The sequence below is a fragment of the Schistocerca americana genome, chromosome 2, assembly GCF_021461395.2.
Source record: "Schistocerca americana isolate TAMUIC-IGC-003095 chromosome 2, iqSchAmer2.1, whole genome shotgun sequence".
Taxonomy (NCBI): domain Eukaryota; kingdom Metazoa; phylum Arthropoda; class Insecta; order Orthoptera; family Acrididae; genus Schistocerca; species Schistocerca americana.
In genome coordinates this window covers 840831530-840855734 of record NC_060120.1, presented here as the reverse complement: position 1 = coordinate 840855734, position 24205 = coordinate 840831530, and the positions used below count along the sequence as shown (strand labels likewise).

Sequence of the window (24205 nt, the reverse complement as noted above, 5' to 3'; positions counted from 1 at the left end):
TGTATAAATTTTGTATTTAAATCATATTTCATTTTATCTCTTAGTTGTAATATGTGTAAGAGAAATAAACACCATTAAAATAAACCAAAACAAATAATGTTGATTAACATAAAATAGAAATACACAAAAGACCTCATCATTTATGTGACTTACATTCAAGGTATCTTTGTTAATGTCACAGTTTACCAACTGTTTTACTACATTTAAAAACAGAAACAGAAGTAGCGGAACTTTTTTGCACTTTAATAATGTGTGTTTTATTTTATTAACTGCAGATATGAAATAGCCTATAAGACTGGTCTTTTCTATATTTTTATGCTGCATTATTCATTTTCATTTACTCTTATCTTATAGCCATTTACCTTTATAAAATCCTCTAGTGTTTGGCATATGACACTGCATACTTCAGGAATTATTTGGAAAACAGATGCTGTTTGTATACGAAATAGATATTTGAAGCTAGCATAACAGTCGCTTACTAAGAAGCGCAGTGTTAGTGCTGGCCCATATTTTGCTGATATGATTAATCAATAATTTGTGTCTTGCTTTGAAATTTTTGGTTCAGTTGCTGTTAGAAGAAGGTGAAAATCATCCATTGACATACACGTGAAGTTCACGAATAAACCAATTCATTGCTTTAGCTACAAATCACTGATCAGAGCTGAACCACCACTACTTAATGCTGGCGCAAAAATTCAGATACCCAAATTTTTCTCTGTCTGCACCGTTTGGCTTTCATGACCAACAGCATGTCGCTATACAAAATAAACCAAGTTGTGTGTTTCTGTTCTCCATCAGGTTGTACTAAATACTGATGTTAACATGAAATAGATATAGTGCCAGAAAAACAAATCGCATCACGTGCTTTTGCTTTCTTTCGTACCGGTGTAAATGCATATTCGTAATTACAAGACAATGCACCTTGCTAGTGAATGTGCGTTCACCTGTGCACGGTCGTGTTTGGTTTGGTGTTTGGTGACTGCTTCCTATAACTCTGTTACCACTGTCTGAGCATCCCGCAAGCTAACAGCTAAAGATTGCAGCAGTCTTGCTACTGCCATTCTCCTATCCAGAGCATCTACTTGAGCACTTAGAACTACTAGATTCTGGCTCACAGTACTTACTGTTGCTTTGATCAAGTACATTACCTCCATTGCTAAGCTTTGTTTATGCCCTTGTGTTGTTCAAAGCCCTTTGTTTCAAACAGGTGCCATTTCATGGTGGCTTTATTTCTCATTCACTCTCTCTGTTGTCCCATTTAGCTCTCAGATGTCACTGACATCCACAGTCCTGAAAATCATTTTCAATAGCCTACCCCCTGCATTTAACATTGCTTATATTGCAGCACCATGTGCGTGGCACTATTTCCACTATCTGCCGCATATTTCATTGCAGTTGTTTGTACGAATGGTGCAACTTACCATAGTTGCTCCTCATTTCCTTCAGCATGCATTTTCCTTCCAGCTTCCACCATAACTCCATAGACACATCTTCTAAGCATCTCACTTCATTACGAATTTCCCAAGCGTTCAGGATCAGCTTCAGTGTCCAAATATGGCTTGTGAGTATTATATTCTCTTGCCTTGTGAAAAGCTCTTCATCTTGCAATTATAGTACACACAGAACATCCACTACACTATGCTGACACTGTGAGCACTGCCAAGATAAGGGCTCCCCTCATCTTTACTTTGACCTGCAGCAACCTGGGAATGGGGATCTCTCATCACTCCCAAGGCTCCATTGAAAGGTCTGGCATCAAGTAGACACAGAAGTAGAATACCCAACCCTAAAACACCTATCTTAGACAAAAGTGAACATATAACACTACATCTAACATGAACAAAACTCCTTTCTCCTACCCTCGCCTTCAACTGGTACACTACTCTCTTATGCATCTAAATAATATGTCACCCAACTTTCAACTGTACACATTCTAACACAAAACATAAACTGTTCTCTCCTCATTCCTTCAACTTAATCCATATAAAGAATCCCCTGTACATGCTGTGCAAGGTTTTGCGCACTTCCCCTTCTTCCTACCACCCATAGCTTTACCCTCAGTGGATGACGACACTTACATCAATGCATCTGGAGCACCTTGAAATGGCTCCAGATGCCCATCATGAACAAGTCAGTAATTAAAGCTTGATGTTTACTGGCAATGTTGTTTCAGCTACCTGATATAACCCTTGATATTGAGTTATTTCTTGGTCTTACCGTTTGAAATGTAAGGGTTCTATTACATTATCCAGTGACCGACTTTGTGCTGCCCACATGATTTTTCAATTGCTCTTGACATTCTGGTGTTTGCTACTTGAAAGCACTTCCAAATTGCTCTGACCGTTTAAGCAAAATCATTCATGGAATCACCATCCTTGCCAGCTCTTATCCTAATTTAGTCAAATGGTGGCGGCATTTGCCTCCTGTAAACTAGCTCATACAGTGATGGTCCTGTAACAGAATGGACTTCTGAATTACATCCACTTACAACAAAAAATAAATACACATCTCAACATCTTTCCGATTGTATTGTACTCTCTCCAACCTACTATTAGCCTGAGGGTGTAGTAGACTGGTCCTTAACTTCTTAACCTTTAGCAAACTACGCAACTACTTCAACAAATCTGACAAAGTTTGTCCTTTGATTGGTAATCATAGCTCTGACTCTCCAAATTTGAGCATCCAGCTGTTGACCAATGCATGCACTACCAATGCTGCCTGTTGCTTAGGAACTGCAATTATTTCCAAATATGGAGAAAAATGATCAAAATAGTCAGCACAAATCAATTCCCATCCGGAGTCTGGTTAAATGGCCTGAGCACGTCCAACCCAATCATTTTAAATAGTTCCTTCACTTCTAGTAACCTCTACAAAGGTATTAATGTATGACTCATATCAGTCAGTTACGTACATTGTACATAACCCCTTATGTATTGATCCACTTAATCTTCCCTTGACTACCAGTAGTAGCATTCCACTACTTGCTTCTTTATTATTCTACAACCCCCCGTGTCCTGACAATATGTGGTCATGCACCTCTTGCAGCACTTCCTATTGTAGCTCAGCTAGCACTACTACCCATGGACCCAACCTCATTGTCTTACACAACAGTTTGTCACACACAGGGAATTGTGGCTGCAACACACACTGTTTATGTTCTGCGTCAGCCCATTGTGCAAGGTCATTATGCTCTGTTTGTATCAGTGCTACTTTTTGGCTTAAACTATCCGTGTTTTCTTTGTTTCTTATTGGGCTTATGTATGACTTCATACTCAAACTCACTTAACCTCAGTAATCATCTAGTCAGTCTACTAGAAATGACCATAAGCCCCAACAACCATTTAAGAGCTGCATGATCAGTTACCCCTTTATAAACTGCTTCCCATACAAATAATATCAGAAATGTGGGATTCCATACATCACACTATGCGTCTCTTTTTCATTTGCGGAGTATTTATCCTCTGATCTTTTCAACTGCCTGGAGGCATATTATACCGGTTGTTCCTCTCCGTTTAGTACTTGACTGAGAATACACCCTGTAGATTGACTGGTAGCGTTGGTTGACAAGATAAACGTTCTCTCAAAGACTGTAAAAATTAGTTCTGAACTCAGTGTCAGTTCTCTCTGTAACTCTTTGAACACATCTTGGCTTTCTTTCGTCCATTTAAATTTTACAATTTTTTTTAAAGGTCATGTAAGTGATTTTGCTACATCTGCACACTCTTTTACGAATTTTCTATAATAATTCCCTAACCCTTATAGCAAAGATTGCAACTCCTTTGCATTACCCCAAATCTAAAATTCTTTTACTCCCTGTATCAAACTCAGATCTGTCTGAACCCTTTCATTGTGTACCCGACATACATAATTTTTTCCAATGCAAAGTGACATTTTTCCGTGCTTAATGTTAAATTCAATGCTCATAATCTTGTAAAAACTTCTCACAAACATTGTGTATGTCCTGCCATAACCTTCACAAAAACAATTATATCATCTAAGTATTCCCTGCACTGTTGAGGTCTCAGTACCCTCAACACTGCATCGAGCAAATGCAGAAACATTGACGGAGCATTCTTTAACCCAAATGGCATCATGTGATACTGAAAGTGGCCCCATGGGACAGAGAATGCTGTTTTAGGATGATCATCTGGGAATACATCTATATGAGAGTACTCACTCCTCAGATCTAAGGTAGAGAAGTACCTGCACTGCCCTCATTGTCAGTAGTTTCAGTGATGTTTGAGATTGGATATGCATTAGTTACAGTTTTTCTGTTAAGATTTATGTAGTTACAGCAGAATCTATATGTTTTAGTCCCATATGGTGACAGCTTTGGTGCTACCATCAAGGCTACATTCTATGGAATAGTGCTTTCCTCTGTTACCCTACCAACCAGCTGTTAATCAATGAATTCTCTTATTATTGGTTGTAAATATTGTGGTTCTGTCAAGGTCTACGATGGATTGGCAACTCAGTTTCTTAGGGATATGATGCAGTGTTATAGTGTAGAGGCTCTTGAGAAAAAAAAAACAATAATTTCTACATTTCCATCTAAGATGCTCCAACTTCTTTTCTCAATGCAGTCTTATCAGTGGTTTGCAAACATTGCTGGTGCACACTGATTGAGTCCCAACTCACATCATCTGAGACTTACAAATTAGCTAACAATATTCTGTGATGAACTCTGCTCCATTAATGCCAAAATTATCTAAATTCATGAGCACTACTTTCCCATCCAACTCCTCTCATATACTTACACTGCTTCTCTTTCAAAGCAACGTGATGTGTCATCACCTACTTCTGCTCATGTGCTTAAAACTCTGTGTCTGAACGTGAAAGTACATCATTGCTGAACCAAAAGACTCCACTATCTCAAACTCCACATAAATTTTAGCGTGAAGGGTTTAATTGCTTGTGAGCTATTAGGTCCATACTTGCTACAGACAAATGTGCCCCTGTGACCAGTAGAGACCTTCCTGCATTTCACTATTTGCACTTTACTACATTCCACTTCTGCATCTGTATCAGTTGCATCAAAATTTATCAGGAACACTGTGTGGTGGACCTAGGGTTCCCTTTTGCATGAAACACCATGCTTATTTTTCCCGTTTCCCTTCACCATTTCTACAATCATGTTGATGGTGTCAAACCACACCACATTTTCCACACATCTGTAACACCTCGTGTTAGTGGAGAATATTCCTCTCTCATCCTGCATTCCTATAACTATATCATTTTCTTCAAACACTGTGGCTAATTTGACCATGGAGTATAAACCTTGAGGGCACCCATTCTCACCCTTCATGACATATCCGGTGGCAAACCCCATAAAAATCCATCCAGTGTTCTCTGTTCTGCACTGTAGAGTATGACTCTATTTGCATCATCACTCTCTCCTAATTCATATGTCAGCACATTCACTTTCCATACTCTGTCTCTCAAATTCTGTATCAACTCAGTTTTCTCCTTTGACAAGCATCCCAAGTGCTTCTGAAAAAAACTGTTACGTTTTACTTCTTGTTCCTTTGTAGCAGGCCATTTTTTCAATTCATCGAATGTCTATTTACTCCTTAGCCCCAACAAAGGGGATTCCCCTAACAACCATAACTTCATCAGCTGTAATAACAGCAGCTCATCCAAAAAAAGACAGAAGGGTGTGATCAAGCTGGCTGTAGCTGGATCTAATAAAGGAGTAGATTGCTTAGCTAATTCCATCTCTTCCACCCTACTTGCAAGCCTATTATGCAAGATGCATTATTTGCTCTGAATTGCAGCATTTAATTAACCAATGGTTGAACTGCCTCCCACTAGTGATATAATGCATTTGAGACTCTGCCATTGTGGAACCTTAATCTCCAATCATTTTAAGGAACACAAAATATATTCACAACAGGCCTTATGACACAACACCACTTACATTTTATCATCTATCTTCTCTGTCCACTGACTAACCCGATGCCCATACTAATGTCAATTAACATAAACTACTGGTACTAACTCTGTACTAGGTGCACATTGTCCTGGCAACTTACACTAACCATATCTCACAGGTCGTAAATAGTGCTCCTTTGCATTACCATGCAATTGCGGAATATCAGCCAGTTCTCCTGGCTTTCCAAACATAACGCTAAAATCCCTGTGCAATACTCACCTAGGCTCTATGCCATCTGCACATAAAACAGGGGAAACAACCACAAAAATCAATAGTCTGCTCAGTTACAACACTGGCTGACAAAATTGCGTTCTGCGGTTGTGAAGTCTGTGGCTCCAGCTGCCAGGTGAGGTCCACTGATACCAAAGTACTTAAGGCATAGTAACTCATGGTGAGTGAGGCCTCTATGGTGTAGAGGTGGTGGAGTGTGGGTTGTACAGATGGTGGTGCAGACCAGGGTTGGCTAGGAAAACTTTTATTTAATCTTGAGCTACAATGTTGAAGTGCTGAGATGCAGCCAGACACTCTCTCTGCAGGTGCATGGTTTACCGGTGGTGCCATTGACGCTGGAAGGTCACAGCAGTGAGATAGGTTTTTGAAGTCAGCGTCCTCTTTTTGCTGATACTGTTTAACCAGTCATGCCTGTGTTAGCACTATGTGACCCCAAGTGAGCAATGCCAGTGACTTGAACGTCTGACGAATTCTTGTAGGAGTTCATCACTAATGGGTTAGAAGCTCATCACAGTGTAGATGTATGGTGGCAATACTGCCCTGGCCGCTAACTGCTGCGCTCCAAGGCAGGAGTTTGGTTGCTACCATGTAGCTTGAGGATGGCTTATATACCATGTTGTCCTAAGTCCACAGGTTTGGACTCACAATCATAAAGAGGGGTGGGCTATAATGTGATGGGGACTTGCGTGGACCCGACATTGTGAAGGGCATTGCCAGACTGCACATAACCATGCTAGAATCAGGGGGTATTTATAGTGATTGATAGCACTGTTGTGCCAATACATTGGTTCCAGGCACATACAGATCAACATCTTCATGGCTCAGTGGTTTGGAAATACTTCACAGGCCAGTTCCTAGTTGCATAGCCTTTCTGCATTCATTGTGTGGCGTCTACCTTCTTGCCTCACGTATGGCTACAATGCAAAGCTGCTTTTCACCCAGTAACACCCAGAATTAGTGACAGCATTACATTTGCTTTTGGCGCTCAGGATGGCATGAACTATATGGTTAGGAAGTGCATTGAGATTAGAAGTATCATCTGTGCAGAGTATTTTTGAGGCGAAGAAAACAGAAGGGTGTTTGTGGGGTGTGTGGAGAACTGTGGGTAAGATGGGCCTCAGCAGCTACATAGGTCTAATGCTGGCAATCAGCCAGCTGATTAACATCACGGAAAGGGGGCTGAAATTCAGAAAAGGGATAGTATGGTGTTTATTATGAAAAGTAATTTACCTATTTCATGAAATGTAGCAGCTCAGTTACCTGCCAGCTCACCTCAATCAGTGTGTTGTAACCAGAAAAGCAAGAAAGTCTAAAGGGTTTTGGTTAAATTGAAGTGGCACACAACTGAGGCTACACTTTAAGCCCAAAGAGGTTCAGTGAGGTTATTGTCAGCACTTGAGCTGATGAGTGTAGAATATCTGTCTGGTTTTCCTCTAACCATGATTCAGTTGTCCTTCCTTTTTGTACTGAAGATCATTCCCATAGCTACAGATATGGTCCAGTTCCACACTATTGCTATACTATGGGAAGTAAGTAATTGGGTAAAATTTACATAAAACATCTGAGTTATTTGTACCTTTGACTAAAACCATCTGCAGGTGCCACACTACATTGCTAAGTTTCATTGCTGACGAAACACAGTTTACCAGACATTAACTAATTCACAGAAGTTCATTGGAATGCGGATTAATGTGCTAATGACTGCAGTGATTGGACCACTATAGAAACTGATGTGCTTCAATTGAAGTGGTCATTGTCATGTAGGGATCAAACTGAGTGAAAATTAAGCTTGGTCACCTCATACTAAATTGCTTTGTCAGTGACCTCCGAAACTGAGCTGCTGCGGAAGTCCTTTTCAGTAGCTTGATGCTTTTTTCCCCTGTATGTTTGAGTACCTCTATCAGCTAATTTTTAAAGCCTAACAGTGTGGTACTCGAGTGTAATGAGCTTAGTGTTTCCACTTCACAGTAATTTTACCAGCATTGTATATGGACAACATATGGCTCCTGTGAAATCTTTTTGGTGCAATGCAGTGTGGGCACCTTCAATGATACTGCATTTTAGCATCTTCAAATCTCTCTCCATTGATTCATTCTAATAAAAACTGTTTTTTTATGATTTAGACACATGGCATATGCAGATATATATACAAAATGTACAACATTACAGGACCAGTTGATACGTAGTTTACTTCACATTTAATCAATAAGAAACAAAGTATCGAATTGGGAAATTCCACTACTTTGAGTAACAAATCATATTGTATCTATACATGTAACAACCAACACGCCACAGGGCCCAGTAGTAGGACCACTGTTAATCTTGTTAGGTATAAATGGGTATAAATCTATCATTACCTAAGAAAATGTCTTACTATTTTGTTAAAGTCAGAGTGTGACTTAGACTGCAACAGTGAAACTTCAGGAAATGGCAGTGTGTAAAAATTAAACGTTTAATGTTTATAGGTTTTCATATTGTTCACACCTGGAATTGGGAATTACATGTTATAGACATCTGCAATTTTTGATCTCCCTCTAGCTGGTGATCATTTAGAAGTCAAAATTTACAACTGCATACTTTGTTCAGATTTATTTATTGTGCTTTGGAGTAAAGCTCTGTTGTTATTCTACTATTCAGACATAATACCTTTTGTACATAATTTACAGCAGGGGTTACTTTAAGTGAATACATCCTCAAGTAGGGTGTAAACAGGTTTCTGAACAACAAGGTACAGTAAAGTAACTTCACATTTCATTTTTACCCTTGTGAAGTTCACCATAAACATTTGGTCAGAATTAGAAAACAGCAGTGATCATAAGGTAAACACCAATAATTAAAATTACATCCTCTAAGCACAAGATGGTGCAACTCTGTCAAATGCTTTTAATGTGTATGAAGTATAATTTAAATTAAATCAATGCCACCCATGTAGCAACAATTTTGCTGAAAAAGAAATAGTTTGGAAGCCAACTGACAGGTTTCTCATGTAATTTTTCCTCCTATCTATGTAATTATGTGGTTATATATCTAAAAACAAAGATGATGTGACTTACCAAACGAAAGTGCTGGCAGGTCAATAGACACACAAACAAACACAAACATACACACAAAATTCAAGCTTTCGCAACCAACGGTTGCTTCATCAGGAAAGAATAGACACAGGCAGACAGTGCTTGTTGGTAATGAGGATCACCCTGTGGCTAAACATGCCTTGGTGCACGGCCAGCACATCTTGGCACAGTGTTACACCGTCCGGGTTATCTGGATACTTCCCACTAACACCAACCTGTCAGAACTCCGGAGATGGGAACTTGCCCTTCAGTATATCCTCTCTCCTCGTTATCCACCAGGCCTCAATCTCCACTAATTTCAATTTGCCACCGCTCATACCTCACCTGTCTTTCAACAACATCTTTGCCTCGGTAGTTCCGCCTTGACTGACATCTCTGCCCAAACTCTTTGCCTTTACAAATGTCTGCTTCTGTCTGTGTATGTGTGGATGGATATGTGTGTGTGTGCGAATGTATACCTGTCCACTCCCAGGATTGGAATGACTCCTTACCCTCTCCCTTAAAACCCACATCCTTTCGTCTTTCCCTCTCCTTCCCTCTTTCCTAATGAAGCAACCGTTGGTTGCGAAAGCTTGAATTTTGTGTGTATGTTTGTGTGTGTATCGACCTGCCAGCACTTTCGTTTGGTAAGTCACATCATCTTTGTTTTTAGATATATTTCTCCCACGTGGAATGTTTCCCTCTATTATATTCATATCACTAATTATGTGGTTATGTAGTTCTCAATTCATTCGAGCAATCAATCATTCATAATAGGAAACACAGTCATAACCCAGTCACTCAAAATGATTCAGAAATTTTACTTGTTAGAATGAAATCAGGCGATGATTCTTCTCCTCTGCAGGCTCGTGCTTTGCTGCAGTCTGCTAATCTGTACAAATAAAATGCCTCGTATTTTTGGGAGTGTTGTATAATCCGCCAGGAAACCTCAGATCAAGCGGATATTTGGCTTTGATGAAGTTTAACCCCCCGAAGAAGTAATGGAGCTCTTGGATTATTAAATGCAGGTTCGTATCCAGTCTTTCGGAAGTTCTCTTCTGATTAACAACTACGCAATATATTGATGAATATATATATATATATATATAAAAATCTCAATATTCAGATAACAATTCTTCAAACAATGCTCAGGCTAATCGGCATGAAGACAATCTCGGAAGCTTTTTTCTAACAATCACCAGAGAGAGTACTACAAAGAATAATTATGCGCTCATGGCATAGCTATTATATGAAACTACTTTGCGCATGGATTCTGCGAGTATGAAGATAAAAAATTATTAAACGTTATTCAAGGGTAGAATTGTATTGGAGTAATTCATCGAATATAAAGAGATATTATACTCACCATCTCATCAGATCATTCCTCGAAGTGGTGTTAATCATTTTCACCCTGCATTCTTAAGTGATTGTATTTATATTTTCCCTTGAATGATGTTCCTCTTGACAATATGTTAGCAATTTACACTCATTCTAAGGTTACTGGTTTGATATTACCTGTGGCCTACACAAGGTTTTCACATCATGGTGATGCCAATTAAATCTAGTCAGACTTGACAGTGAGATAATTGTTTTACCAGTTCTGCCTCACTTCCTTTATGCAGAGTGCAGCAAATAACCTGAGATAGAAATAAGATTTTACTCACATCAGATTTTCAGATAAAGATGTATATTAGATTTTTAGTAAAGGCTTCCTAAAATCCTTCATTCAGTTTAACCATTACCAATTTGATTTCCACCTCCATTCTGATCCTGACATATTGCGAAAGGTTACTCAGCATTTAAGACACTGTGTGCGTATTCAGGAGGTGTGGGGCTCTAATTCTCATCTGGCTAATCATATTTACACTTTCCCCAATTTCTGTGAATTTTGTAAGGCTAATACTGCGATGGTTTGTGTGGGAAGGGCACAGCCAGTATCCTTCCTCATCTTTGTCCATTCTGAGCTTGTGCTCCATGTCTAATGATATCATCATTAGTAAGACATGCAATCCTTTTCTCCATTTTTTCTGTGACTGGACCCTGAGCACATACATTTCATTTGTTCTTACACCATCTTCATCCATTCCTGAATAATGGCTGTATTGAGAGATGCTACGTATAGGTTCCTAAGCTTGTTACTGGCTTTTTTTTATAATACTCTGAACATCATAGTCAAACATGTCAATCATGGAGGCCAGAACTCCACCAAACAAAACCACAGAGAGCGAGTTTCTATCAGATGCTATGTAGATGGATGAACAACATCCTGCTGGAAAATACTCTTCTTCAGGAGCTATTTTTGCACCACCACTTCCTCATAAACCTCTTGTGATAAGATTTTAAGGAATTAATGACATTACCTGCCAGTGGGCATTGATTTAAATCAATGGGAAAAGTTGAAAATTTGTGTGGGACAGGGATTCGGAACCGGGTCTCCTGCTTACTAAGCAGATGTCCTGACCATTGCACCGTCTGGACACAATGGTCATTATCACAACTGCACTGACAATCCTACTAGGCCTCCCATCAGACCCTAGTTATCAACTTATCCTCACACCATTGATGAAGTGCTCCATGCCCTTTGTCATCGTTACTTGTGGCATTTTGCCAGTATCCATAAGAGTTAAAGTGTGGTGTGCATCTGCATGGAAAAGATCAATGGGCATCCTTCCCTTAATTGTAATTAAGAAGAGGACAACCACTGATCACTCCATTGTGTATGTACACCATGTTCAACTTCTTATGGGAATTGGCAAAATACCGTGAGTATTGAGGATAATGGGAGGGGCACTATGTCAGTGGTGTGTGGATAAGCTGAGAATTTGCATCTGATGGGAGGCATGCTAGGATAGTACTTCTTGTTGTGATGACTGCTTTGTCTGGATGGCACAGTTATCAGCGCATTTACCTAGTAAGCAGGAGACTCAGGTTCGAATCCTGCTCCAGCACAAATTTTCAACTTTTTCCTTTGTTTTAATTCAATGCCCTTTGGCAGGTAATGTCATTAATTCTTTTTTTTTTCTTTTTTTTCTTGATTGATATTGGCTGCAGGATCAAAATGGTGTCTGTTCTCTGAAATATCACACACCATATATGCTCTTATGATAAAACTGACTCTGTCTAGAAATAAAAAGTAGGGCAACATGATGCTGCCACTTGAAGTGGTGCCAAGCTCATGGGCACAACTGGGAAATTTAGTTGTGGTTACAACAGGAATGTCCTTATGATTGTAGGTTAACCAGTGGTTGCTCTTACAATTCACTTGAGCTTGCCTAGTGAATGCCTTCTAACCTGCCTGATTCTTTGTTGTCCATGAGAAGGTTTTGTATTTTGATTCTTTTTTCCTTGCAGCCTCATGCCAAAATAAATTATTTGTGATTGAAAGATGAAAAATTGTTATGATTTGGTAAAATCTTGATTTTCCATAACTGAATTGGTTTGTTATTTAAAGTGGTGGTGTAACACTGTAAGTACTTTCTGTAATCACAATTCCTTGGCCAAGCTCTGGATTTTGCAAGTGTTTGTATAATCATTACTTGCTTCTAACCATTTAACTGATGAATTTAAGTAACCATGCCAAAAACATTCATGCAGACGTAAAAGTCATCTCTAAATTAAATTCTCACTTTAGCTGCTGCACACTATGTAATATGTTCTTTACCTGCTTTTATTTCATATACTTTTTGTGTCAGAAACTAACAACTAATTGTAAACTTTCAATTGTGAATTGTAATTGTTATCCCATTAATCAATAACTGAGGGTTTTTTTCATTTCTGCAATAATAGTGTAGATTGTTCTCTGCAGTATGGATGTAATATATGTAAAGATAGTGTGTAGTACTTATTCACCAAATGGTAGTCTTGTGAAGAAATGAACTTTGCAAACAAAGCGCTTACATTTTATTTCTCATGGTTTCCAATGTTTGGTCTGTGATTAAGTCATATAATGTTTGTATATGTATATTACTTTTTCTTGTGTCAGATTCATATGTCTTTAAAGAATTAATATAATATGTTGTTATTTTAATGGAAAGAGTCAAGTTCTAAGGTTATGTAACGCAGTACTAGATTTCCATAAAAATATTTAGATTGTTAGTCAGGTGTGACACTCTTGCTGTCACGAGGATCCATAGTTTCTTAGTGGATGCTCTCACTGAGCTCAGGTAGTGTAGGAAGTTACTTTTGCAGACTGTGTAGCCAATAACGGAACATATGGATGACTCTTTCCTAAGCCTTGCGGCTTTCTGACTGGAATTTGCCCATTCATAGTGAATTTTTGTATTGGATTCAATACAGTCTAATAAAATCTAGCAAGTATGTACACTGATGAGGCATTGGACACTCATTTCCTTCCCCACCCTTCTCCAAATCTGAGCTAATTCTCAATTTCTCATGACCTCCACATTAACTGTATGTTAGGCACTAATGATCTTTGTTCCTTTTTTATTTTTCAATTAACTTTGTTAGTTTTACCTTGTACAGTATTTAATATTTTATTTATACTACAGTAATGACAATTATTCTGATATATTTCTCTTTATTTCAGCAGCAGGAGTCAACAAGCCAACAATACAAGCAATGATGACAGTCATATTACAAGTGCTTTCGAAGATCAAGCAGAGCTTTCCAGCAGCAGCCAACAACATTTTGTGCAGAATGTATCAGGTGCAGACGAGGCTAGAAATTCTGTAGATCATGTTTTCAGAGAGAATGATACTATCAACATTTACAATGTGTATGAGAGGACATTCAAGAATAAGGACAGTCTGAAGGTACATCCACTTTTTCGCAGTGGTGACAACTACTACAGCTGTACCTTCTGTTGCAAGACATTCACCAAGAGTTATAGCTTAAAGGAGCATTTGCGTGTGCACACTGGTGAACGCCCATTCAGCTGCACTGAATGTAGCAAAACATTCAAATCAGCCACTGCTCTGAAGTACCATATGGGGCTACACACAGGAGAACGTCCATTCATCTGCTCTGTTTGTAGCAAAGCGTTCATACAGAGTGGTCACTTAAAGGTGCATTTGCGTAGACATACAGGTGAACAGCCCTTTAGTTGTACTGTGTGCTGCAAGAGATTCGTAACTACCACTCTCCTAAAGCAGCACTTGCCTTTACACTCAAGTGAACGCCCTTTCAAATGCACAGAGTGCAGCAAGAAGTTTAAATGGAAAGACAGCCTGACAAAGCATTTACGTGTCCACACGGGTGAGCGCCCCTACTGCTGCACTGTGTGTAGCAAGACATTCCAAGATAGTAGTAATCTAAAAAGGCATTTGCTTGTCCACTGTGTGAATGCTCCTTCAGTTGCAAGATCTGTAGTAAGATATTTGCAATGAACAGTAAGGAATACAGACGTGAATGCTTCTAGTTTGAAAACTTAGAGGATACTGCATATTTTGAAATGCTGTTGGCTGCGTAGTGTCACACAGCAGTTACCTGATGGGAACTCTGTTAGTGGCACATTTTTAAACGTGTCACGAATATTTAAAAAGGTTTGCAAACAATATGAAGAACCATATATCTGCAGAATTGCTTTTGTGTTGTTGTCATATAAAAATTATGTAGTTAGACAACTGCAAGCCTTTGTTGTACAGCAGATTGCGTTATTTCTGGTGAATTGTACAGCTGACTGTTTTGTAACTGTGTGAATGGCAGATAAAAATTACTACCTGTTTGACTGCTGGAAGAACTTCTATGTCATTAAAAATACTTTAAAATAAGAGTATGAAACGGGTATACCTTGTTTGTGTGCAATGCATTATTTCATCTGTTCAGCCATAAAAAATATGACAACTGAAATAGTTCTAACTAGACCCACAAGACCTACATCACACAGATTGGGAAATGATGGATACAGGACAGAGGTGGAAGACAACAAGATAACACTGCTACCTGAGCTGTATGTTTTCAGTTACTTTCAGTGGTTATTGTCATATGAATCTGGAATAGCAAAGCTGAAATAAAATTAGAAACTCATTCTAAATATGTCATAAGCTAATAAGCCATTTGTGTGTCTGTGTGTTGAATGAACCATAGTGTTTCATAGTAAGTACTTAGCATTAGTAGCAGCCCTAGTAGAAATGCAAATTGTGTTCTTGGTTTGGGTCTGTGAAGTGACAGTAGACACAAGTCTTTGCAGCAAATGTGATCAGAATTATTACTTCAATTTTGGTTATAAAACATTCTTACACCTTTCTTGAATTAACCATTTTATTCACCTGCATGTATAGTCTATTGATCAGAAGTCTGAGGTGAAGGGAGAATATTTTTCAGTTCTCTATGTGATGATCATTGTATGGGGCACATTGAAAGTGTAGTGTTTGTTGTCTCTACTTAAGAATATTACAGCACAGTATATCTGTCTCAATATTAGGGCCTATACACACATAATTGAAATGCTTAAAGTATGAAAATACAACCTTCACTTATGTTTTTGGTGGTGTCTGAGAATCCATAGTCTTGTATATCTCCTCACAAGTCTGTACAAGACATAATGAATCATTCGATGTGGTGCAGGAATTGCTACAAAAAACTCAAATGTGAAAACTGATGAGCTATAGGTGACCAGCAGTGTCCTATGGCAGAGCTAAGAAAATTGACACTGAGCCCCTTGCGCTTGCCATCTTTTTTGCTACTGCCATTATAAAATATGTCACCAAAACCAATTGTCATCCAGATATTTGAGACCAAAATGGTACATGTACTTGCAGTTACACCCGGAAAAGTATAATTGATTGTGAAGCTTCATCTGTTCTAAAGTCAATGGTGACTCCAACAATAACTGACTCAAACAATACCAATCCCCTTTGGGAATATAGAAGGTCACTGCCCCTGTCTACACACTGACTGACCACCATCTCCTCCAAATAAAAGAAGAGAGAACTTCTGATATAGTTATGTTCTGTATTCCAGTTTAGTGCTTTCCCACGTGACTTGTATTTTAGTCTCTCTCTCTCTCTCTCTCTCTCTCATATCTCATTGATATCATAACATTGACAAGTCCCAAGTCCTATATGAAAATAAGTTGCACTGCAGAAAGGTTCCTAAGTCACTAACTTGGATACTTTCCTGCTTTCCCATGAATAAGTGCTAGTATTGCCAAAACATTTACAAAGCTATAAAACAGCAAAAACGAGACGATGCTTGATGCTTCCCCTAAGAAAAGGAAGAAGGATCTTGTGAGAAGTGAAGAATATATTTAAAAAATGTAAATAGTGAAGCATACATTTCCTATAGCAGAAAGATAGTGCCTCACCGACAAATAGGCTCAAAATGCAGGTAAATAGCAAGACATTTGAGTTACTGATTTACTGCAGTTGAAACAGTACATTTCAGGAACAGTGTATATTGTTTGTTATCTGTGAAACTAAATATTTTATAATTCAGTGACAGGTACTCAAGAGACATTGTTCAAAAGCCAGCTTTTCAGATCGCTGTAAACAACAACGTTTAATTATCAATATTAGTATTGGTCACAGTGGCAGCATCCGGTACTCAAATGCACAATGGACATAAACAAATTAAATTCAGAGTTATACTGCATTTCACTTCTTTGCCCCAAGTAATAACATGATATTACAGATTTTCAGTTTTAGCATGAAAAGCTGTGTAGGCTATGACACCTGGTATTACAGGATTGTGTTTGCTTCCTTAAGTTTAGAGATTTTTCACTGAAGAGGACGTGATGTTGAAGGCAGAAATGGACGGAAAACCAGCTCGAATTTTAGAGTATGTGGTTGCCCAGAAAAGTTTAGTGTTTCTTTCTCCTGGCAACAAGTTGTCCTCAAAACTGCCCTGTTGTTGTGTTAGTAATTTGGGTAATAAGGTGATAAATTCCGCAGGCACATTTTTAGGTAAGTTAGCAATTAATGGCACCACTTACAAGGTTAAGATGAAAGCTCTAAGACAAAGAAGGCTTGATTTTGGTGTCATACTGAGTAATGGTTTCCTGTGCTGGTTTCAGGTCGTGACCGATTTTCAGTCACACTCTGTCAAATTTGGTGAAGTAATTCACCATTCTGGCAGTGACAGCACCTCACAGATGCGAAGAAGTCTTGGGAAGGGGCCAATTCCCATAAACTCCTTTGCACTGTGTATCTTGTAGTTACAATCAACCACCCTTGTAACAGTAAACTTCTGCTCTGGAAGAAATCTTTGGTTGACAGTCAAAAGAAAATAGTGCGAAGGGACCATCTTTTTGGTTGATCTGCTCATGCAGAGTGGGGTTCTCAACAGGGTACAGCTGCATGTGAAATGAGTCCTCTATGAGGCAGAGATTGTGGGAGAAAAAGTAAGAATTCCAGTGAGTCTAGACAATTCTGGTACACAAAATGTAGTAATACTAAGAGGAACCTTAGTGGCCAGGAGGGTAATGGACTGTGAAGAATCTTTCCTGAAGAGAGAATTAACAAAAAGAGGGGAATTATTACCAGTTGGAGAAGTGTATGCGATCACACAACCCATTAAGCAACAGTTTCAAATCAAATTGTTTCATTTAACTGAGTCCAAGCACAGTTTGTTATACCATGTATTAGAGGAATATTCATGGTTGTTTGAAGAGAGGCAATATTTGACTGCTACTGATCTAATATGCCAAGAAAATTCCTACCGGGAATGCAAGGCCAGCTGCCCAGAAATTGTACCAAATTCCGTGTCAGTTACAGTCTATTGAGGAGGGAAAAAAGCCAGCAACAACTAGTTGTAGGAATTATTCAATCATCAGCCAGTCCCTGTTCAAGTCTTGTTGTAGTTGTGCATAAGAAATCAATTAATGACGAGAAGACTTTTCACCTATGTGTAGATGTCAGAGCAGTAGCAAGATTGCAACCCATAACACCTATCCCTCACCACATAATGATGAAATATTGGGCAGTTTAGGGAACTGTAAATCTCTGAACACTCTTGATATGTGCTCTGGCTTTCATCAGATTCCAATAACTCCTCAGTACCAGTCAAAAGCCCGCCCAGCTAGCCGCGTGGCCTCGTGTGCTGCTTCCCGAGTGGAAAGGCATGCCGGTTCCCGGCACGAATCCACCTGGCGGATTAGTGTCGAGGTCCAATGTGACAGCCAGCCTGTGGATGGTTTTTAAGGTGGTTTTCCATCTGCCTCGGCGAATACGGGCTAGTTCCCCTTATTCTGCCTCAGTTACACTATGTCGGCGATTGCTGCACAAACACTGTCTCCACGTACATGGACACCGTAATTACTGTACCATGCAAACCTTGGGGTTACATTCGTCTGGTGTGAGACATTCCTGGGGAGGTCCACTGGGGGCTGAACAGCACAATAACCCTGGGTTCGGTGTGAGGTAGCGGTGGGGTGAGTGGACTGCTATAGTCTGTGAACCACTGAGGGCTACAGCGGGACGAACCCTCTCCGTTGTTTCTAGATCCCCGGTTTAATACACGCAATATATATATATATATATATATACACACACACACATAATGGAAGGAAACATTCCACGTGGGAAAAATTATACATAAAAACAAAGATGAGGTGACTTACCGAACAAAAGCGCTGGCAGGTCGATAGACACACAAACAAACACAAACATACACACAAAATTCAAGCTTTCGCAACAAACTGTTGCCTCATCAGGAAAGAGGGAAGGAGAGGGGAAGACAAAAGGAAGTGGGTTTTAAGGGAGAGGGTAAGGAGTCATTCCAATCCCGGGAGCGGAAAGACTTACCTTAGGGGGAAAAAAGGACAGGTATACACTCGCACACACGCACATATCCATCCACACATACAGACACAAGCAGACATATTTCAGAAAGAGGAAAATAAGACGACAGAAAAGATTTCAAAATGCAACAGTGACAATAACAAACGTAATTGTTGGATTCAAATTAATGATATCAATATAATGGAAGGAAACATTCCACGTGGGAAAAATTATACATAAAAACAAAGATGAGGTGACTTACCGAACAAAAGCGCTGGCAGGTCGATAGACACACAAACAAACACAAACATACACACAAAATTCAAGCTTTCGCAACAAACTGTTGCCTCATCAGGAAAGAGGGAAGGAGAGGGGAAGACGAAAGGAAGTGGGTTTTAAGGGAGAGGGTAAGGAGTCATTCCAATCCCGGGAGCGGAAAGACTTACCTTAGGGGGAAAAAAGGACAGGTATACACTCGCACACACGCACATATCCATCCACACATACAGACACAAGCAGACATATATAAATATGTCTGCTTGTGTCTGTATGTGTGGATGGATATGTGCGTGTGTGCGAGTGTATACCTGTCCTTTTTTCCCCCTAAGGTAAGTCTTTCCGCTCCCGGGATTGGAATGACTCCTTACCCTCTCCCTTAAAACCCACTTCCTTTCGTCTTCCCCTCTCCTTCCCTCTTTCCTGATGAGGCAACAGTTTGTTGCGAAAGCTTGAATTTTGTGTGTATGTTTGTGTTTGTGTGTCTATCGACCTGCCAGCGCTTTTGTTCGGTAAGTCACCTCATCTTTGTTTTTATGTATATATATACACACACACACACACACACACACACACACACACATGCACAACCAGTCAAAACAGCTTTCATTGTGCCTTCTGGCCTGTATGAGTTATATGGATGCCCTTTGGCCTAAGAAATGCACCCACCACATTTCAGAGATTTGTTGTTGTGAGGGTTAAAACCCACTATCTCTCTGGTCTACTCAGATAATATAGTCTTCTCTCGAACACCCAAGGAGCAAGCAGAATCATTGAGAAATAGACTGGTGAAGTTACAGAATGCTCATTTAAGTCTGAAGTTGCAAAAACCTCATTTGCCGAAGTGCAAATACAGTACACTGGACACACTGTTAGCTCTGATGGGGAAAAGCTTGACCGGAGGTTGTCAGAAGCCATAGTGAGTTTCCCTGCTCCTGCAAATGTGAAAGAATAACAGAGCTTCACAAGGCTAGCCAGTTATTACTGTTGATTAGTAAGAGATTATGCTAATGTGACTAAACCTTTAAAAGATTATTGAAGAAAGAAGTAACTTTTGAACGTACTGCAGAACATAAAATCGGTGTGCAGATAGGTCTAGCTAATGAAGTATTTATAAGTTCTCCTCTATTGGTGTATCCTGTCTCGGAAAAGCCATTTGTACTGTCCTGTGACACCTCGGATTTCTCGTAGGTGTCATCTGAAGCCAAGAGCACAATGGCAAAATCAAGCCTATTGGTTATATACTCCTTAGCAGCTAAACAATGGAAAAGGAGTTGTTGGTTTTGATATTTGGTGTCAGCTATTTCAAATGTTGTTTATTTACTGTGGTAACTGACCATGCTACCCTGTTATGACTGTTAAATTTAAAAAATCTACATCTACATCATCTACATAAATACTCCGCAAGCCACCTGGCGGTGTGTGGCGGAGGGCACTTTACGTGCCACGGTCATTACCTCCCTTTTCTGTTCCAGTTGTGTATGGTTCGCGGGAAGAACGACTGTCTGAAAGCCTCCGTACACGCTCTAATCCCTCTAATTTTACATTCGTGATCTCCTCGGGATTCCAGTAGATGAATGACTCATTGGGCATTGAAGTTATGATTACGAAGTACGTCATAAACCTGTAAAGCTGCACCACTATGTAGATGCCCTCAGTAGAAAGGTTCCACTAGTGCAAGCAGATGAAGAGCTAGTAGCAAAATTAAATACGCCTAAAGAGAAGATGCCAATTGCCAACAATATGCTACAATGCCTCATTTTGAGTCGGAAGACGTATATTGTATTTCAAAACTCCTCTTGGAAAATGTCATGGTAGTATATAAGTCTGTCATAGTGGCAAACAAGCTACAAATACTTGTGTTGCTACCCGTTATTGGTGGACGTCGATAAGTATGTATGAGTATGGTTACCGTGTGCCCCAGAGGCACAGCAGACATGTTTGAAAATTGCTTTGTAGAACTTACTAGAAGCTTTGAGGCAGTTTGAAACAAAAGTTCTGGACATAATGTGACCCTTCTCGCAAATTCAGCCGGAAAATAAGTATAGGAATTGGATCACTTTACCTGATGTGTAATACTAGTGCCGATAGATGACATGACCGCAGAAACAGTGGATAAGGCTTTTGTAAACCACCTGATATTCCCTTCTGGTGGTTCTTACGCTCTCTTAACCGATCAGAAAGAATTCTTATATCTTCATTATTTGTACAAATATGTAAACTGCTTAGAATTAAAAAGTGGAAGCCTACCCCCTTCCATTCTAAGATTAATACAATTATGTCCATGTCGGCTTGCCTTATACCAGGACTCCTAAGGCTTATAACATTTATTGCCTAATTATGAAGGATCTCACCCGAAATATGGTGTAGAGTCGGCATCCTGAGATCACATGACCAGGGGTGTGGCATTCCGTGTACCAAGTCCTCCTCGCCACAGATGCTTGTGTGACATTATATCTGGTTGCCAGTGAGGAACACATGATGCAACTCTGGCTACATGCCATTAATAAGACGGATTCTCCACTTTGCCCTCAGTGTCACATGCTTTACACAGATGAACATCAACCTTCTACTGAGCTGTGGCCGTTGATATGGAAAATACTTGCCTTTCTTCTTCACGCTCTTCCACTGGATATCGTGTTACAGTTTCTTCCATTCCCAGATGAGACTTTCTTCCCATGCATGAAGACAAATGCAGTGAACTAGATCGAATGCCTGTCAGCTAATTATTTGTTTTAAGATGGCAGAAAGAGCGTCCTTGATAAATGGACATTCCTCCAAGATCGTCTTACTTTTTAATATACCATTCGAGATGTCACCAATATCATGCCAATTTTTTTGGGTAGTGTTTCCATGTATTCTCTCCATAGGCGGTGTTTCCGGGTAATAGAAGGTGAGTTCTTGTTTGGTGTTTGTTTCAGAACTTGATTCATGTGATAGGACCATGGAATGTCTTAGAGAAGACGTGACCAACCCATGCCTGCTGGGACTTGTGGATCAATGTGAACCTGCTATCTCTCATTGGTACATAGTCACTATTTTGTTTTGTTTCGCCAGTGGGGTGTTCGTATGTTATTTTTGTTGTTTATTTTGATAATGTTTCCAAATCTTGAAAGAACCTACCACATGATAAGAAGAAGAAGAAGAAGAAGAAGAAGAAGAAGAAAATGTAGTTAAGACGACTACTTGCGATTAGAGGGAAATCTGTATACGTTCAGAGTTCCATCCTGACTCAAACTTACATGTGTTTCTAGTAAATCGAACAGATGGTGTACAACCATATTCATAATTTCCAAATACATTTCATATATTTAATATGGCTATAGATTGTCAGCAGTATCTGAAGGACATTTGCATCGATCTATACAGGGTGTTACAAAAAGATACGGCCAAACTTTCAGGAAACATTCCTCACACACAAAGAAAGAACATATGTTATGTAGACATGTGTCCGGAAACGTTTACTTTCCATGTTAGAGCTCATTTTATTACTTCTCTTCACATCTCATTAATCATGGAATGGAAACATACAGCAACAGAACGTACCAGCGTGACTTCAAACACTTTGTTACAGGAAATGTTCCAAATGTCCTCCGTTAGTGAGGATACATGCATTCACCCTCCGTCGCATGGAATCCCTGATGCACTGATGCAGCCCTGGAGAATGGCGTATTGTATCACAGCCGTCCACAACACGAGCAGGAAGAGTCTCTACATTTGGTACCGGGGTTGCATAGACAAGAGCTTTCAAATGCCTCCATAAATGAAAGTCAAGAGGGTTGAGGTCAGGAGAGTGTGGAGGCCATAAAATTGGTCTGCCTCTACCAATCCATCGGTAACCGAATCTGTTGTTGAGAAGCGTACGAACACTTCAACTGAAATGTGCAGGAGCTCCATCGTGCATGAACCACATGTTGTGTCGTACTTGTAAAGGCACATGTTCTAGCAACACAGGTAGAGTATCCCGTATGAAATTGATAACATGCTCCATTGAGCGTAGATGGAAGAACATGGGGCCCAATCAAGATATCACCAACAATGCCTGCCCAAACGTTCACAGAAAATCTGTGTTGATGACGTGATTGCACAATTGTGTGCGGATTCCCGTCAGCCCACACATGTTGATTGTGAAAATTTACAATTTGATCACGTTGGAATGAAGCCTCATCCATAAAGAGAACATTTGCACTGAAATGAGGATTGACACATTGTTGGATGAACCATTCGCAGAAGTGTACCCGTGGAGGCCAATCAGCTGCTCATACTGCCTGCACACGCTGTACATGGTACGGAAACAACTGGTTCTCCCGTAGCACCCTCCATACAGTGACATGGCCAACGTTACCTTGTACAGCAGCAACTTCTCTGACGCTGACATTAGGGTCGTTAACTGCAGGAAGAACTGCCTCGTCCATTGCAGGTGTCCTTGTCGTTCTAGGTCTTCCCCAGTCACGAGTCATAGGCTGGAATGTTCCATGCTCCCTAAGATGCCGATCAATTGCTTCGAACGTTTTCCTGTCGGGACACCTTCGTTCTGGAAATCTGTCTCGATACAAACGTACCGCACCACGGCTATTGCCCCGTGCTAATCCATACATCAAATGGGCATCTGCCAACTCTGCATTTGTAAACATTGCACTGACTGCAACACCACGTTTGTGATGAACACTAACCTGTTGATGCTACGTACTGATGTGCTTGATGCTAGTACTGTAGAGCAATGAGTCGCATGTCAACACAAGCACCAAAGTCAACATTACCTTCCTTCAATTGGGCCAACTGGCGGTGAATCAAGGAAGTACAGTACATACTGACGAAACTAAAATGAGCTCTAACATGGAAATTAAGCGTTTCCGGACACATGTCCACATAACATCTTTTCTTTATTTGTGTGTGAAGAATGTTTCCTGAAAGTTTGGCTGTACCTTTTTGTAACACCCTGTATAGACAATGTGAACTACCGACACTAGAATAACAGTACTGTTAAGTGGTTACCGTCGCTGTGGCAACAGGTCAGAATATTGCCGTCGTATACTTTT

General features: G+C 39.8%; 1 long non-coding RNA gene across 1 annotated transcript; it reads left to right on the top strand.

The window, feature by feature from the left end:
* The first annotated feature begins 10183 nt into the window (after nt 1–10183).
* On the top strand, nt 10184–15205 carry LOC124594944. The gene is made up of 2 exons (XR_006978165.1): nt 10184–10241; nt 13760–15205. It is a non-coding gene; the product is annotated as an uncharacterized LOC124594944 (long non-coding RNA).
* The last annotated feature ends 9000 nt before the right edge of the window (nt 15206–24205 follow it).